At 35.2% G+C, this 19,705-nt stretch overlaps 1 long non-coding RNA gene across 1 annotated transcript in view; it reads right to left on the minus strand.

The window, feature by feature from the left end:
• LOC143676264 (uncharacterized) overlaps nt 1-19,705 on the minus strand; it is a 145,434-nt gene that overhangs the window by 23,570 nt on the left and 102,159 nt on the right. The gene's annotated exons all lie outside the window — the stretch shown is intronic.

The raw sequence follows: 19,705 nt of genomic DNA on the forward strand, positions 1-19,705 counted from the left end.
ATTTAATTTTATTATTATTTTTTAAATTTTGAACCTCTTATTTAGGATTATTTTCAAACATATAGTACAATTACAAAAATAATACAAATCCCATAAAGGGCACAAACATATCCCTATCCCTCCAGATACCTCCAGATATTGTTTAATCTACTCTCCATCAATCCATCTATCTATTCATCTGTCTCTTTATTCTGTTTATTCTTTATCTGTCAATCAATCAATCCATTTATGAAAACTTGACTTTTAACACTTAATAGTGCCATGTACATTTCTTAAAAGCAAGGATATCCATTTATGTATCCACCTTAAGTGCAGTTATCAAGTTCAAGAAATTTAGCATTGATATGAAAATTAAAGTCTATGTACCAATTCTTTCAAGTTGCAGTAATGTCTTTTTGAGGCTTCTCTCCCTTTGTTATATTCCATCCAGGATCATGCTTTGTTCCACTATTGACCAGAGATGTGCAGTGGAAGCAGGGGCCAGTCCCACACAGAGCAGCCCAGCGGTGAGAGAATGGCTCTGGTATGGGCAGGCTCAGGGAATTGAACCCAGGTCTTGGGCACAGCAGGAGAGAATTCTACCACTGAGCCACCAGTGCACAGCCCCAGATCCTACCACTTTTTAAATAGTCCTTTTTCTTATTTCAGCACTAATTCTGTTACTATAGTACTTTACTTGTTTTCTAGGGCTTTGAGAAAGATATTTCTGGAACAGTTTTCTGCTGGTTGGTCAAAGCTTCTGTGATGGACAGAACCCAGAAGTGTCTCACTCCACCATCCTGATAAAGGAGGGGCCACCCTGTCTGTTTTTACTCTCTATGATGAAAAATGCATCATTTATGTTTACAGCATACCAATATTTTCTAAAGTTGCCCCTCTGACTTATATGATTAACTTATTTAAGAAGCAGAAAGAAGGTCTCGTGCATTGTGCTTAGTTACAAACTATGTGTGACTGGATAAATAGCAAGTGCACACCTGTGTCTCTGATTTTCTATTATTATCTACCAGCAGGAATAAATCAAGACTTGATTCCACTGTTACATTCATGTGCGCACATTTTCACAGGGTGCTACCATCTACTATGAACTTAGGTCTGGAGTACCCTAACTGATTGATTCTAGAAGTTTTAAAATAAATTTTATCAAAATTATGACATTATATAATTGCAGAAATCAGTCATGAATGGGAAGATTATCAAGAAAAACAACAAGATATTTAACTATATTGTAATTTCAAAATATGAAAATATATGCCTTATTGCACATTGTAGATACTGCATTTTTTTGACAAATTGAAGGTTTGTGGCAACCCTCCATCGAGCGAGTCAATTGGCACCATTTTTCCAGCAGCACAGGCTCACATCATGTCTCTGTTGCATACTTTTGCAATTCTCTCTCAAAATATTTCAAACTTTTAAATTATTATTATAACTGTTATTGTGATCTGGGATCAGTGATCTTTGATGCTGCTATTTCAATTGTTTGGGGCACCAGGCATCATGCCTATGTAAGACGGCAAACTTAATCAACAAATGTGTATGTTGTGGATGCTCTACAGACCAGCTATTCCTCCATCTGTCTCCCTCCCCTTGGGCCTCCGTATCCCCAGAGATACAACAATATTGAAATTATGCCAGTTAAAAACTTTACAATAGCTGCTAACTTTTCAAGTAAAAGGAAAAGACACATATCTCTAGTTTTAAATAAAAAGCTAAAAATTATCAAGCTTCATAAGGAAGACACGTTGAAAGCAGAGATAAGTCAAAAGCCAGGTGTCTTGTACCAAACAGTTAGCCAAGTTGTAAATGCAAATGAAAAGTTCTTGAAGAAAATTAGAAGTGCTACTTCAGTGAACACATGAATGATAAGGAAGAGAATCAGCCTTAGAGCTGATATGGAGAAATTTTTAGTGGCCTATTAGGAGATCAAACCAGCCAGGAGATCCCCTTAACCCAAAGTCTAATTCAGAGCAAAGTCCTTCAATTCTGTAAAGACTGAGAGAGGTGAGGAAGCTGCAGAAGCAAAATTTGAAGCTAGCAGAAGTTGATTTGTGAGGTTTAAGCCAAGAAGCCATCTCCATAAATTAAAAGTGCAAGGTGAATCAGCAAGTGCTGATGTAGAAGTTACAGCAAGTTATCTATGTCTATCTAAGATAATTGATGAGGAGGACTGCACTGAACTATCAAACAGACATTCAGTGGATTCAAAACAGCCATCTATTGGCAGAAGATGCCATCTAGGACTTACACAGCTAGAAAGGTGGAGTCAATGCCTGGCTTCAAAGCGTCAAAAGTTAAGCTGAATTTCTTGTTATAGACTAGCAGTTGGTGATTTTTAAATTGAAGCCAATGCTCATTTAACATTTTGAAAATCTTAGGGCCCTTAAGAATTATCCTACATCTACTCTACGTGTGCTCTTTAAAAGCAATAATAAAGCCTGGATGACAACATGTTTGTTTACAACATGGTTTATTGAGTATTTTAAGCCTGCTGTTGAGACCTACTGCTCAGACAAAAAAAGATTGCTTTCAAAATATTACTGCTCGACAGCAATGCATCTGATCCCCCAAGAGCTCTGATAGAATTGTACAATAAAATCAATGTTGTTTCATGCCTGCTAACACAGGATCTGTTCTTCAGTCCATTGATCAAAGTGTCATTTCAAATTCCAGGTCTTATTACTTAAGAAATACATTCCATAAGGCTAGAGCTGCTGTAGAAAATGATTCCCCTGGTGGATCCGTGTGAAGTCAATTGAAAATCTTCTGGAAAGGATTCACCATTCTAGATGCCATTAAGAACATCTGTGATTCATGGGAGGAGGTCAAAATTTCAACATTAATAGGAGTTTAATGTAAGTTGATTCTGGACATCATGGATGACTTTGAGGGGTTCAAGACTTCAGTAGAGGAAGTAATTGCATATGTGGTGGAAACAGCAAGAGAACTGGAATTAGAAGTGGAGCCTGAAGATGTGACTGAGTTGCTGCAACTCATGATAAAACTTTAATGGATAAAGCATTGCTTCTTAAGGATGTGCAAGAAAAGTAGTTTCTTGAGTTGGAATAGATTCCTGGTGAAGATGCTGTGAACATTGTTGAAATGACAACAAAGGACTTAGAATATTACATAAACTTAGTTAATAAATTAGTGGCAGGGTTTAAGAAGATTGACTCAAATTTTGAAGGAAATTTTACATGGTAAGGCACACAGTGATGTCTGCTGAACTTCTCTCCTGGCTTCTGGGTTTCAAAAGCTTTCCCCTACCCAATTCCTTTCAGCATCTTCAAATGTCTGGGCTGAACTGCAAGGGCTGAGATGAGGTATGCTGAGCTGCTGAGTACTCTTCTGACTTCACTTTTAAGCCTCCAGCTAATTAAATTAAACCTTACTCTTTGTGGAAGGCACTCCCCTTAGCCAACCATAGATGTAATCAGCCATAGATGAATTTTACATACTGATGACTTAAGCCCACAGAAACAGAGCAATGAGGCATCCTTACCTGGCCAAGTTGACACCTGAACCTGCCTACCACACAGACAGCACTGCATGCTACAGAGAACTCTTCCATGAAAGGAAAAGTCGATTGAAGCAGCAAACTTACTTGTTTTATTTTAAGAATTACTACAGCCACCCCAACCTCCAGCAACCACCACCCCGATCAGTCAGCAGCCATGAACATCGAGGCAAGACCTTCTGCCAGCAAAAAAGTTACAACATGCTGAAAGCTCTGATGATAGTTTGCATATTTTAGCAATAAAATATTTTTTTAGACACAATGTTATTGCACACTTCATAGTCCTCAATATACTCTAAATATAACTTTTATATGTGCTAGGAATATAAAAAATATGTGACTTGCTTTACTGCGACGTTCACTTTATTGTGACAGTCTGGAACTGAGCCTGCAATATTTCCACAGTATGTGTATAGATGGCAAATAGAAGATAAATTGGGAAGTTTTATAAGACATGCTATACACTATCAGAGTACTTAGCACACTCTATTTTAAATATGTTTCATTTTCTGTAGACTTTGCGGGCAGAAACTGGCCTTGTTAAGTTTTATGCCTTCAGTAAATATATAGTTGCAGACATAAGTAAGGGCTATGCAAACATCAGTTGACTTGATAAATGAACTCATCTTAGTAGATCAAGACTGTATCTTTAGCAAAGGTTACAGATTGCTATAAAAGTTTGTTTTAAGTCTATCTATTAATCCCTACATATAAAAGTTTGGTGGATATCTACATGCATATATAATATTTACTTTTTCAATAATCTGTGGCTATTTTGAGAATATGTACGCTTGAAATTTATTTATGAGCAAATCGTGTTATATTTATGGCATAATGTTTTACAACTCTTAATTTCCTTTTGATTTTTAGTATATTTACTTTACAGATCAAAGATTTCAAAAAATTAACTTCAAAATGACATTTTAAAATAGCAAATCTAACTGTTTATTTAGATGTTGATGTTTAGTATTGAAGATGAAGAAAGGTAGATATTGAATATAGAAGGTTATTTTCTGGATTCTAGTCTTTTTTTTCTTGTATGCAAAAAGTCCTTAGGATACTTTTAGATGTCACAAACCAAGATCTGAAATATGTTTTAATTTTTTTCAATACCAAAATAATGGTTAGTAGAGGAAGATATCAATCATGAATTATTTTCTTTTTGATTTACAATTGCAATGAAGTGTTTATTTTTAAATTACTCCTAAACCTGAATGAAGATTAGACAAATTCATGTATCAGGGGTGAAGCTTATTTTATTTTACTTTTTTTATGCTTTGATGAAATTTCAACTTACAAGAATGGGCAATTAAATCATTTTGTCTCGACGATAAAATTATTTAAATACACACTAAAGATATTATTTTATTATGCTATTGTGTGCTTAAGGGCTATTATAGTAATATATTTTATAACCATGGTAGCAACAAACAGAAATGAAGAGCTACTTATAGAGCAAGTGATAAACTCAGATCAAGCAGATTTTATGAGCACCAGCATGGGTTATTACCATCAGGCACTTTACTGCAATGACAAAAAGAACCAATATAAAAGATACAAATGTATTCTTAACTACAGGTGTCAAAAAAACTCCTGAAACAATTAACTAGATTTATTTTTTTTCTTTTCCAGTTCACACCACACAGTTCTTCTGGATTTGTTATCTCCTAAATTGTTTGTTTTTTTTGTTTCTTTTTATATCCCATTCAGTCCTAAATGTACAGAAAGCACTAATTTAAGCTCAATGGATTATATTTTTAAATTGTATGCCTTTGTTTCTCAACAAGTAGCTCTTGGACCATATGTAAGTGTGGGGGATGGAGATAAAAAAAAGAAAATGTACTAGAGTATATTTTTCTTCTTTTGTAACTTCTCCCATTTTTTAACTTTAAAAATCTATTTTATTGAGATATACTATACATACCATAAAACACACCAATTTTAAATGTGCAATTTGACGAGTTTTGTTAAATAACTTTTATTACAATCAAGACCAAAATTTCCATCAACCTTTCCATCATCCCCAGGATACAGAAGAGAGCAAAACAGAGCCTTTTTTTTTTCTCATGGACCTTAAACCCATATAGTACAACTTCCCCACACATTATAAAAGTATCTGCTTAAATGCTTAGCCATTCCAGGCTGATTTACATTTTTCATCACCCAGAGAAAAACATGATTTAGGGTAACATTTCAAGAGGTAAGACAGAGGGTAAGATATTTTGCATGAAAGAAAGCTTCTTCAATTTCTTGAAATCATACCACACAGGTAACTACCTGCTTTTTATAACACTGTTGCATTATTCTCAACCCTAATTGACCATCTATTTCCTGCAAAGATCCATCTTGAATATTTTACATATATTATTGCATTTAATCCTTTTCACACTGTAATAAATTCAGGAATGTGGTATGAATAATAACGATCCTTCAAAGATGTTCATGTCCTAATCCCTGGAACTTGTGCATATGTTATATGTTCACCCTTATATGGCAAAGGGGACTCTGAAGTTTTGTTAAGAGTATGAACCCTGAGATATGGAGATAATCCTGGATTACATGGGTGAGGCTAATTACCATGCGGAATTCCTTGAAAGTGGAGACTCTTTTCCAACTGTTGTCAGAGAGAGAGAGAGAGAAAGAGAAAGATGTGATAGAAGAAGCATAAATAGTGTACATGTTGGCTTAAGTAGGATCCCTGTTGCTGGTTGTGAGATATAGAGGGCATGTGCAAGGACTGGGTAGAGGACTCTAGGAGTTAAGGGGATGCCTCATCTGCTAACCAGCAAGGATATGGAGACCTTAATCCTACCACATGAAGCTGAATTCTGCCAACAACCTGAATGATAAGAAAATGGATTCTCCCTTAGAGCCTCTAGAAAGGACTGCTGCCCTGCTGGCATCTTGGTTTTAGCCCATTGCGACTCACACTGGACTTCTGACCTGCAGAACTATAAGATAATATATTTGTTTTCTTTAACCCACTGTGTGGTATTTTTATAGCAACAATAGAAAATTTACACAAGTGTGTTAGATTCAGTCGTGTACCCCAATTTAGACATGTCTTTAATCTGAATTCACATTCCTGTGGATGTGATATCTCTGGAAGATATTATTTTTAGTTACTGTTGATCCAGTTGAATGACATTGTACCTTAATCCAGATTGCTAGATACTTAGAAGAAATTCAGGCAGTGAGAGAAAGCACAAGGGGGAACTAGAAGCTGAAAGTCAAGAGAACCAGGAAGAGAAAGGAGAGAATATTGCTATGTAACACAAGGCAGGAGTACCAGCCAAGGAACTCCGAGAATCACCAGCAGCCCATCCCAGGACATTACAGACTTCAGGAAGAAAGCAACGCCTTACTGATGCCTTGATTTTGGACTTCTCCTAGCCTTAAGACTGTAAGCCAATAAATTTCTGTTGTTTAATGCAATCCATTGTGTGAAATTTATCATCGCAGTCAGAGAAACTGAGATAACAAACATTTGGATAACATTTTTATCGATGAGGAAATAGAGACTCAATGATTTTAGTTTTGTGTCCATTTGAGGCAGCAAGTCTTATTTGTGATTGGTCTGGTAGGTATTGTCAGTCCATAGAACTGTTAAATAGAAATTCTATGGTTAAGAGTTGCTAGACACATTCATGTAGTTCTTTTTCAAAAGCTAATGCTTGACCAAAACGGCCAATTCAGCCAGTTAATAGTAAATATAAACAGTTGCAGAGTGATTGTGTCTAATATTAGAATGTAATAAAGTTGCTGCATATCACCCTGCCTATATAACTTTGTTGGTTCGGGTTACAGTTATTGTCCTCTTCTATAAACCAATGTAAATTCGTCTTCCTAAAGCATTTAAAATTTAGAATTCTCTGGGCTAGCCATTATTGCTCCTATTTGGGAGGAAACGCAGGTCTTGACTTTCCAAGGAAACTCACCATTATAGAATCACTCATCACCTATCTGAGTGATACCAAATTCAAGAAACTTTGTCCCCAAGATTAAAGAAACAGATATATATACATATACATATATATATATATATATACATATATATATATATATCATTTTCCCTTTTGTCCCCGGATCACTTCCCTTACCTAAATGGAAGTCTTTCCTTCTGTCTCATCAATTTTCATTTCAGCATCTTATGAATTTATGCAGCCAAGGTTATTTTCACTTTGACTACTTTTGATTGCCATATTTACCAGCTCTCGGATCTTTTATTAATTTCAGTTATTGTCATAAAATTATAATGTTACAATTTTTTAAAGGTAGTTTCCCCTCGTTGATTTCAGAAATATGTTCCATATATCTCTTTTGTGCAGGAGTGTTGAAATCTTCTTGTAATATTTAATTTTTCATGAATTATTTATTATTAGATTGACTAAGGGACACAAGAGACATAAGGCTCTTTTATATTGGAGAAACCAAAATTATTGTTCCACTTGTCATTTTCTAACAGAAGCTAGTAGCCAGTGACTCCTTAAGAAATTTGTTGCGAACTAAGACATGTTACTACACATCAAAACATTATTAAGCTAGTATATATTTGGCAAATTTTAGTTTGAATTATGGATCTGCTCAATGGATAGTGTAAGCCTTTGAACTTGGGTAATTAAAACTATAGAGCTACAGATTTAAGGTATCAATATTGCCTAAAAAAATATAATACCAGTAAAAGAGAAAATGGCAAGTGTCTTATAAATTAAAATTAAAGAAATTAAAAACTTTCTTCAACCTCTAGTTATAAAACTTCTATTACCTGGGAAAAGAAGTAAGAAAAGAAGAAAAAACATTATAAAGTGAATGTTTGCGTCAGTGTTTGCATGTATTATGTCTCTCAATCATGTTTTAAAGGGAAATAATTCCCACTTCATGGGTGCTTTTCCCTGTCATTGTTATTTCTATTCCCTATTTTCTATGACAAAGAAAGTCGAATGTGATTTACAGATAGGGAGAGCAAAGAGTAGTTTAGAAGTGAGGGGATATGATTTAACTGAAGAGGAACATGATTACACTATGCCTCAAGTCACCATGATATTAAAAATAAATTAAATCCTTTGGAAGAAAAGCGAAGCCATTCAGATTCCACACCCATCTGTAAGCTTGATGTGTATACCCTTTGGACTAGCAGTTTAGTAAAATATCCTTACTTAGATAAATTATTTCAATATTTGAAAGAAAAGTCTTTCGTGAGGGGGTTCAGAGCAATCTTTCCAATATACTAAATCTAGGGATTCCTAATTTTTCTATAGCCACAGCTAAAATATGAGGTTTTCATTATTAATACAGAAGTGAGAACATTCTTTATTTGGTTACATCTTCCAGCTTTGTGAATTTATGGATGATTTTTATCTAAAAAATGCATATAATAAATAGTGCCTTAGAGAGCCCATGAAACAGGAGAGATAATTTATGCCTGCAGTTTGTCTTAAAAGTGTACAGAACCAAAATATAGTCATTTGAGGAAGAACGTATCTGTTGAAAAAAAAAAGAACACTGATGATGTTTTCAAAGTTTGTTTTTCTGGTCACACTTTTCACCATAAGTTTTAGAGAAATGCAGTATATTATACGAAGACCACTGAGAAAAACAAATAATTTTGATTCTCTTAGACAAAGTTTAAGATTGAGGGCAGATGTAGGTGAATTAGTTTATTGCATATGTTGATAAATTTAGGCAGATTATACAATTTTCTTCCCCATATGTTTATTTTTGTTAGAATTCCTTTAAGAAGGAGACCAAGCTTTTACCTATTACCTATAAGATATAGGTAATATATCTTCCTTTGTGAAAGGGAAAATGATGGTTCAGTTCAACCAAAGCATGTTAGGACAATTATTATTCTAAGTATGGGGGAGACAGAGTTAATCAAGGCATAGAGCCTCTGTTTCCAAGTAGTTCACATGGTAAAGACAAGTCAATTAGTTTATCTGCCACTACAGTGATGTGGCCTAACAAACATCCATGATCAAGGAAGGTAGGGCTCAGTGACTGGTACAGACTGGCTGCTCTATGTGTCTTTCATCCTCCAGCAAGTTGACTTGAGCAGTTTCTCATGGCAGTGATAAAAGACCAGAGCAAACAGACCTCTGCTGTTATCACATTTGCTAATATCCCATTGACCATATTGAGTCACTGGAGCAACCTCAGGGTCTGTGATATGTGGGCCCATATCACAAATGAGCACCACAAAAGGATAAAGAGAGGGACATTAAATTGGGGTCATTCTTTTTCCAATCTGCAACACTTGTATAAAGAAATAAATGCAGTATGCTAAATACGATATTACAATTGATAAGGTAGATAGAGGTAATCCAATGTATAGGTGTGCTATCTAGTTAGAAGGGTCTTTTTGAAGCAAGTGATCTTACGACTCAGATTTAAAGATGAAAGGGCATGTGTCATACTCCCAAAGAAGAGAAGGGGATTTCCAATATTATAAATATGTGACAAGTAAATATGTGGAAAGGGAATAAAGTGTTAATGGAACTAAGAAGACTTTATTTGACAGGATGTTCCGTGCAAGTGAGGGGATCAGGGATAGGGTGGGTGCTGGAGAGGGGCAACTGAAGCCTGGGATACAAGGAGTTGGCTGTCCCGCCTTGGAGAGCCTGCATGCCATGGTGGAGTATTCTCATTGGAGCAGTTTTTAATAGGGTGGGGCAGGAGGAAGAGTGAGAGACCCAGAAGACACTAGTTTCATGAAAGGGGAGGAGTGGATGTAAAAAGGCAATGACAAATATAAATTCTACTCCTTCACGGTAGTTTTGAGATTCAGTCCTGATCGTGGTCATTTTAAATGAAAATAAAAATAAAGGAAGGACACATCCCTAGGTAATTTTCTCATATGGCTGAGGTTAGCTCTACTGTTCTGCACAGTAATTATATTTATCCCACATGATCTACTCAGACTTTTATTATACTTTGCAAGTGCATTTTAAAGAGCTTTTTTAATATATCACACATATGTAACTAACCAATAGATTGTGCAAAGCCAAAACAAAAAAACCATAAGATTGTGAATTAATGACACTAATGATAACAAAAAACGTAATGTTTATAGAATTTTATAAACAGACATTTAAAATAGAGAAATTCTCTATTTAAAATAGAGAAATTAATAAATTTTGTAATTATTTTTCATAAAGTAAGGTTTTTTAGTCTCATTTAATGAAAATTAAATCGCTATCCTAAAACAAAGCCTACATCAGTTCCATGAAGAGCAAATTTTAATGGAAGAAGGAAGGGAGGGGAGAAGGCACAGTTCAGCAACATGGAGCAATACTTAAGAAAATAAGGTTGAAGGATAAAGCATTCAAGGAGGAAATGGAATCAGTGATTCAGTGATTATTAAGTATTCATTGGGGTCAAGTAAGGCTTGGTTGGCTTTGCAATTGCTTCCCAAAATCTACTCACATGTGTATACCTATGGGTACACATATACTCATACACACACACATGCACACATACACACACACAAACCTATGCCCAAGGATTTAGCCATGCATGATGTCTCTCTCTCGGTTCAGACTTTCATACAACCTGTGAAAACAGATAACATGAATTCTTTGCAGGTACATACATGCTTTGCTACTTCTATGCATAGGGTAAATTAGGCTTTGTGTACAGGGAATGGACGTATATCTATTGAAAAGATATACAATAGGAGTCCATTCAACATCTACATAGAAGTTAAAGCCTATATAAAATTGAACTACCAGTTTTCACTTCATTGATTATAGCAACAATGGAATTTTGATTTAAAGTGAATGCTGTGTGCATGTTGTCAGATTTTGATGTGGAAAGAACTTGAATTTGAATTACTGGGTTTTTTTCATCCATCCAATTGGAAAGAAAAAGTATTACTCACTCTGTACAAGGTAAGAGGGATGCAAACAGCCCCACTCTTAGGAAATAGAGAAAATAGATGCAAATAAATGGAAAAAGCTAAAGTACAAGACCCAGAGAAGTACAAACAACTAGGTGGATTAGTGCAGTGATCGTGAGGGAGAGCAATGCCAGAAAGTAAAAGGCATCAGATCTGCTGCTTCCTCACAGAATTGTGGGATAATAACACACATTTATGGAATAAATAAAGTTCGCAACTGTGGGTGTCATTGACTGCCTAGAAATAGTTCACAGTCTAACTACCTGTAATTATGAATGTGGTCATATCTCTCTAATGACTCAGTTTTAAAACTCTAGTTACTTTGCTTTCTTCCCTTTCTAAAAACGTGTTACTAAAATAATTCAGCTATTAAGCCCTGCTCATTCCTCCTTTAAATGTCTTTTGCATTTGTTGTCTAGACCAAGATCTTAAGCCTACTATTTATTGTCAGAAATTTACCCTGGATGCAGAAATCTTAGCTGGTTGGTGGAAGGAGGTCAGAGCATTAATTAAAGTTCTTTGGTTGCAAGCAACAGGGTCTGATTCTGGCCATCATAACCCAAAAAAGGTTATATTGAAAGAGTTTAACTACAAGCTGGTGCAAGGTATCAGCTAAGAAAGATTTGGAAATTACAGTAGCAGGAGCTTGTGGAAGTTCTCTGTAAGAGGCTGACATTACTGTATCTCAAGCTCAACTACTTCCCATTTGGAAGCTCAAAACAGGAAGCCAGGGTTGGGGGCAGTGTCTTTTAGGTGTCTGTAATTTTATTGACTATTAACAACAAGTGAAGCCAGATGAAATGGTAAACAGATATGAGAAGAATGTGCTTTTCCCTGGTCATTTACAGTGATCCTAACAGAACCTCAGATTTTCCTTTCTCATTATCACTCATTTACTTCTTCAGCTACAATTCCATGTCCGCCCCAAATTCCATAGAAGCCTGTAAGGGAATGAGTTACTTTCTGGCTATTATATAACACATCAATCTGGCAGTTACCCTGGTGTATTTTTAAAAAGACATTTTTCCTCTCTACATGTACAAATTATTTTAATACTTGAAGTCTTCCATTCAGTCTTATGGAATAGAAAATTTTCTGGAGCACAAAAATTGACTTGAAGGGATGAAGGAGAAAGGTTTTTTTGTTTTTATTTTTTCATGTTTACACTTTTAAAAGAATGAACATCCTTGCACCCAAAGAAAAATTGGTATTTATATTTATACCTATATATATATATATATATATATATATATATACAGAGAGAGAGAGAATATAATTTTAAAGTTACATTAACCCCTTTTGTCCTCTGGTTTTAGAAAAGTTTTTTTTTTTTTAACTCTTCCATAAAGTGAGGAAAATAGGGAAAAAATGTCAATGCAGTATTGAAGGCTCCTCTGAGGTCACAGAAAAGGAAGAAGGAATAGAAGCTGTCTCAGGAGCAAACAAGCTGTTAACTTCAAACAGGTTCTTGTAATGACCAGAAAGGTCCCTAGAGCAAAAGCAGTCAAGGCTCTTTCAAAGAGAAATTTCAGGGGAAAAAAGAAAAAAGGAGAAAAAATACTATTCTTTAAAGTCTTGAATGAGTAAAGGAATACCAACAGAAGGAGGTTATTGGTTTAACTGTTGAGCATAAAAATAAATATATGTAGGGGGTGCAAAGGTAGTTCAGTGGTACAATTCTAGCCTGCCATGTGGGAGACACAGGTTCAATTCCTGGTCCACGCACGTCACAAAAAAAAAAAAGCAAAATAACAAAAATTCAACAAATGGTGCTGCAGTAATAGGATACTCACATGGAAAAAGAATGAAATGTGACCTGGCCATACAGCATACAAAAAAAAAAAAGACAAAAAATAAATGTATGTAGAAAATAATAAAGAAATTGTAGAAAATTACTGAGCTATTGATAAATATAATATACGGAGAGAGGGAATTGGAGAATAAATTTAAATTGAGAAGAAAGTATGATGGGGGATCAATAGCTAGATAGCCAGACACACATATATGCAATTATTTTCGTACATTTAAAATTAAATTTTAAAAGAATGCCATCACAGAAAATTCAGCATCTCCTTGATTCCCGGTTTTCTATGTAATTGTGTTGAAAAATGCATTGTTCCAGGAGATGGAAACAATCCAGGTGCCTATCAACAGATGAGTGAGTAAACAAAATGTAGTCTAAACACATAACGGAATATTATGCAGCATTTAGACAGAATGATGTCCCTAAACATATGACAGCATGGATGAAATTTGAGGACATAATGCTGAGTGAAATAAGTTAGACAGAAAAGGACAGATACTGTATGATTCCATTATCATGACTCTGATAAAGCTGCCAGTGTTTTGAGCAGCTAAAAGGAAAAATCTGAGTTGAGGGCATTGTAGCCCATGACAAACTCGGAATTGTTCTGTAGCTGCTTATTGAAGTGTGTTTTGAAAATCGTTGCTTTTTTTTCTTTGTGCATATGTTATATTTTACAACTAAAAAACAGTTAAAAACATTTTAAAAACTGCATTGTCAACATGTTCAAACTATGATTATGTTTTTATATAAATATTAGTTTTACAAAGAAAGAAGCTGTGTCTTTTTATAAGACTTCAGTTGATTTACTTGCACCAAAGGACTAATTAACTTTACTATAGAGAATATTAATCAGTAACCCAGGTTTATTTATATATTTACCTTGATAATAACTACTTCACAGAAAGGAAGGGGAAGGACACACTTATAAGAAAATAAATAGCAGGGAAGCACATCATGCAAAATGATGAGAAGGATTTTGATGAGATAAAGAAGGAGGAGGAGGAGGACGACGAGAAAAAGAAAGAGACACGAGTCATGGAAGACACAATGAGTTTAAAGAAGTTGAATCTTCCATCCTATAATTTGAGACATTATGGTTTGGTACTAAGACTGATAAACTCTGATCTAACATTTCTGAAGGTAACCAAACTCCTGTGCTGGTAAATGTTCATAGGAAAATACAAATAATTTTAAAAGAACTTCAGTATAAGGGCTACATAATCTATATGGAGGAAAAGATTCATCGCAGATAGACTTCTGCTGTGTTTTTTAAACTAATGTACCAATGGAAAATATTACCTTTGAATGCCATTGTGGTTGTGGTTTAAGTAACTGACAGCCTCCAAAGCAGTCTTCCTAACTCCAGTTTCCTACATAGATTTCCTGTACCTTACATGAATGTCCTAGAAACTCATCTCCTGAAAATTCTGGATGCGGTAATAGTTGTATTATCACAAGATACCTTGCAACTTGGATACAACAGTCTTTCCAGACACACATCCTCCACTAACCCCACACTACAGAAAATCGATTCATAGGTCCTATGTTTGTCATTTCCTCCCTCTGGAGTAGTCTGCATTTTAGCTGTGGATTTCCAATTCATCCAGTCACATCCAGTTCCCATATGATCTCCTTTAGAAAATTTTCCTCAGTAGACCGTGAGGTTACAAGGAGTAAATAACATAAAATATAAGAGGATCTTACACCAATCCATAATGACAATGTTCCACTAACTGAGAACTGTGATTGAATCAAATCTCAACAGCAGAAAAGGAAAGGAGGAAAAAAAAGAAAAAGCCCCTCACCCCTACCCTGCCCCAATCCTCTCAGTCAGAATGACTTTTCTCTCATGCGTAAGTCTTTGTGTTTCATCATCACAGTCTGGCTTATAATATACTCTGTTTTTATCTTAGGAAAATACTATTCGGTTTATCGGTTTACTGTTGTATTCCCCCTGAATTTGTCATACAGCAAGTGATTAACAAATATCTTTGGAATTAAATTAACTAATTCAGCTGTCAAATCAGGTTAATATTTGCTTGCCACTGAAAATGAAAATCTGAAAATGTCACAGGAACTTTAGCTCTATCTCTATTTATTATTACAGAATCTAAATAATTATTCAATTCAAACAAAATGTGAGAAAATCCTTCTATTAATGACATACATTGATTTTGGTAAAGGGAAGTACTGATCAGAAATTATACAATTTGACTATTAAAAGGTTTTGTAGGGGGCAGGCCATGGTGGCTCAGCAGACAGAGTTCTCGCCTGCATGCCAGAGACCTGGGTTTGATTCCCGGTGCCTGCCCATCCCGGGGGAGGGGGGGGGGGGATGGGGGATGGGGAAGGTTATACATAACGTTTTAAATGAAGTTTCAGAAGATTGGTGTAGAAAAATACCAAATGGAAACTGATGGATGAGAAAGAAAGCATTGGTGGCATATCACTGGTGAAGTAAAGAAGATCAAAGATGCCATATCATAGGGAAAGGGGTAGAAGAAAGAATATTTTATTAAGAAGTGTTTTGAGTCTGACTTTACACCTAGATGGTGAATCAATGGGAATGTATGAGAAAGAAATGCAAATTTATGGTGTGAGGTCCTGAAAAATCAGGCACCAAGCACTAGAAGAAGGCTTTCTCTTGACTTTTGCCATCTCCTTCTTCTTACACATGTATGATCAGCTTATTTACTTACATCTAACATTGTTTCCCAAAATGCAGCCAATGATCAGAGTATCCACAATCCCAAGGTGGGGTGGTGGAGGGACAGAGATACTAATATTATATGCAAAATGGCCAGTTGGTACCACACAAGTACTAAATAAGTACTTGGAGAACTAAATAAGAAGTAAGATTATATGCATTTCCATTGGGAAGGATTGTTTCAATGAACATGCACAAGGCTAAAAACAACAAACTTCTCTGGAACTATTCATTTCATAAATGTAGACTAGCAACTCTTTTCTGGGTCATGTGTCAGATATTCACTTACGCGGCATGGATGTGAAGATAAATAAGACCCTCCTCTTCCCTCATGTAGTTTTTGTCTTGCTCTGGTAGTGAATAATAACACCCCAGCAAGACCTGAGATATTTTTGGCTCTCTCTACATAAGCAAGATTAATGGTAATTGCCACTAATTTCAGCTTTAAGAAAGGGTTTAATAACTGTAATTTCCATTCAAAAGTGGGGGAATCTTCAAAGAAGTGTCAGCCCTTTGCAGGCTCATGTACTGTAGAAAGGATGAAATTTAGAAGGAATGGATTATATACTGCAAGAAATAAAATAATGGAAGGAGGGGGAGGAAGGAGAAGGGGGGAAAGAGAGAGATTGAAATCAAGAGGTAAATTTATAATTATAGAAATACTGGTCAGTAGAAGAGAGGTTATATTGGGTGTCAGGCCCTAGAAGATGATTAATGACTTTAGCAAGAGGTTGGAAAATGAAATACATACTAGCTGTAGTGGAACGTAGGGTATAGATGCACCAAAGTTGAAGACGTGGAATGGACGTAGAGTTAGAAAATTCTGATCTGTAATTTTTCTAGCAGTTTTACTAAGATGTAGTTGACATATACAATTTCCAGATAAGTGTACATTTCAATGAGTTTTTGATATATACATATTTTTAAAAAGTCTTCATAGGCTATTAGAAAATCTATCCTATAAGAATGCATTTGTAAATGTCATTTTTAGTATTTTGCAAACATTCTTAGATATCTGTATTCTTGACTTCTCCTTATTTAATTACGCTAGTTATTTGTATTATAAATCTTTTTGTTTTTAAATCATAATTAGGTAATTTCATTATTATTTTTGTAAACTTGTGTTACTTAAAATAGTCTTTCAAATCTGATTATTCCTGGTAATTACAAATAGAATCATGATCACCCATTTGGAGCAATTTGCAAGTTTTCTTATTCTCCCTATGTAATTATATCCAGAGAGGGTTTATAAAATGGAACCTCAGATAAGAGGTTGTAAATGATATTCCTAAGAATTCTGGAAAGAACATAAATACAATGACTTCCTCTTTAAAAGTTTTCTAAGCCTTAATTATGTTTTGTAGTAATTACTGTCTACTCAAGGCCCAGCCCAAAATGAAGAGAAAACTTAAGCCAACAAACAATAGCCATTTCATTGTCAGTTTATCTCACATGTTTATGCTCTTAGAGGTTTCTAGAAAAGTTTCTCTGGGATTTAAATGAAAAGAAAAGAACATGGAATTTATTACAAGTGTAATATTTTACCCTTTAATTATTTAACTTCCAAAATATTTCTTCAGTTTTAATCAAAATTATTTCAATTGCTACTGTAGGTTTTATCATTTCAAACTATAATACACATATTGTGTGCAAGAATTTCAATTACAAAGAATGCTTAACCATGTAAATTGACAGTCTTATCATAGAGTGTTTTCAGTTAAGCTAACACTGAGGATGAAGGCATTCAATTTAAGCTTTCAACTTGCAAACACTCAGACATGCCTGCAATTATTTTAAAATTAATTTTATTTATTTATCTCATTTTAATTATTGCCATTTTATTATTAAATCTGAAAACTGTCAACTGCAACATGCATTTTTTTATGTAAGGACAAAATTGTAAACACAACACAAACTACATATATATATACATATATTGTATATGTTATATATAGTATGGATATTATGTATATATATATATTTATATATCATGAATTTGCATATCATTCTTTTACTCTGTCATCATCATTTTAATAGTCTGAGTATATTAAGTTTGGGGGTGTTCAGTATAGGGTGACTTCCTTCTGCCTGTCTTTCTGTTATCACAACCAGTGCAAAGAAATTATTCATCATCTGTGGTCTCAGACCTGAACAATTTCTCTTGACCCTGTTCTGGATACTTGTCTCACCAACAGTTTCATTCATTCATTCAGTAAACATTTACTGCATTCCTACTGCATGCCAGGTGTTTTATACAACGTTGGGGATTAGTCCAAATGAGGCAGAATGGGTCTCTGCACCGGTAAAGTTTCCAGTCTAGCGAAGCAGACAATACACATATTAAGAAATAAGTAAGCAAGGTACTTTAGAATGTAGCAATTGCTGCAAAGAAAACAAACAGGGTGATGTGATAGGGAGTAATTAGGGGCCCTGTTTTAAACAGCTGGCCAGCAGAGCTCTGTGTGAGGAAGTGATACTGAGCTGAGACATGAATGAGGTTGGGCAACACATTGGAAAGGCTTGGGGAAGAGTATTCCAGACACAAGGGAAAGTGAAAAGACCCCGAGACATGACGCTGTGCAACTTATCAGAAGTGAAAGGAGAACAGGGTAGCTGGAAATAAGAGAGAACAAGACAGATAAATAAGAAGTGGGCTAGATAAAAGCAAGGTTATTCAGAGTCTTTTGGACGTGACAAGAACTTTGAATTTTATTCTACAATCTATGGAAATGCACTGATGTTTCTTTTCCTTTTTTTTTTTTCCTTCACTGATGAGTTGTAAGCAAGAGAGTAACATGATCTGATTCCTCATTTAAAAACTTCTGGTGTATGTCACCGAGCATGATTTGGGGGAAGGACTAAAAGCGGAGCCAGAGGAATCTACATTTAGCAAGTGGTCACGGTGAGATGCAGGTGAGAGAATCCTGAGTTGGACTATAGGGCTGGGCTAATGGAACTTGGAGCAGTGTTCACATTCTGACTTTATTTTGGAAGTGGAATTTTAGGGCTTACTAAAGGCTCTGATGTGGTGGTAGAGAGTGAGGGTACTAGAAGAAACTTAAAATACCAGGATTCTAGCTAGAGGAAGTGTTGCCTGATGTGTTATTTACCCATGATTTTCCTGTTGTCATTCCTAACACGCCCTTGCGAACAACACACTCCACTGACTGGCAGCTATGACCATTATTTCCTTGTTTCTTTTTCTTTTTCCTTTTTGCACAAATATTTAAAAACTGCATTTTCTTCAGGTGATATTGATCCTGGTTCCACTTGTCCTTTTGAATCCAGCAGTCACAAATGTGACAGCAGTCACAAAAGGTGGACCAGTTTCACTATACCCTGCAAACCAGGGTTTGTAGTTTAATGAAAAAATTCGTATTCTAGCAAAATGTAAGTAAAATGAAGCTCTAAAACAGACTAAGGACCAGTGATTTGAATGAGAAAGCTTATCTTTCTCCATGTTAACAGTCTGTTAGGAGATTAGAAGCAACAGCTACATCTCTTTAGAGATTAGAAATTTGTTCGGTGGTAACAAAATTGAACCAAATCAGATTTATTGGTGTAGCCTAATAAAATGGTTAAATGAACAGGGAAACCAGAACTTGGAAGTTCTGGGAAATGGGTTTATGGCAGCATATTTAATATAATAAAATCTTGGGTTCATCTGCATCTGCAGCGTTATATGACATTTGATTCCAAGTACCTATTCCAGGCACCTTAAGCCAATTCATATGAAAAGGTAATGTAGCTGGATGGCTAAATCAGACTATGGACTGTGGA

The sequence above is a fragment of the Tamandua tetradactyla genome, chromosome 3 (genome assembly GCF_023851605.1).
Source record: "Tamandua tetradactyla isolate mTamTet1 chromosome 3, mTamTet1.pri, whole genome shotgun sequence".
Taxonomy (NCBI): Eukaryota; Metazoa; Chordata; class Mammalia; order Pilosa; family Myrmecophagidae; genus Tamandua; species Tamandua tetradactyla.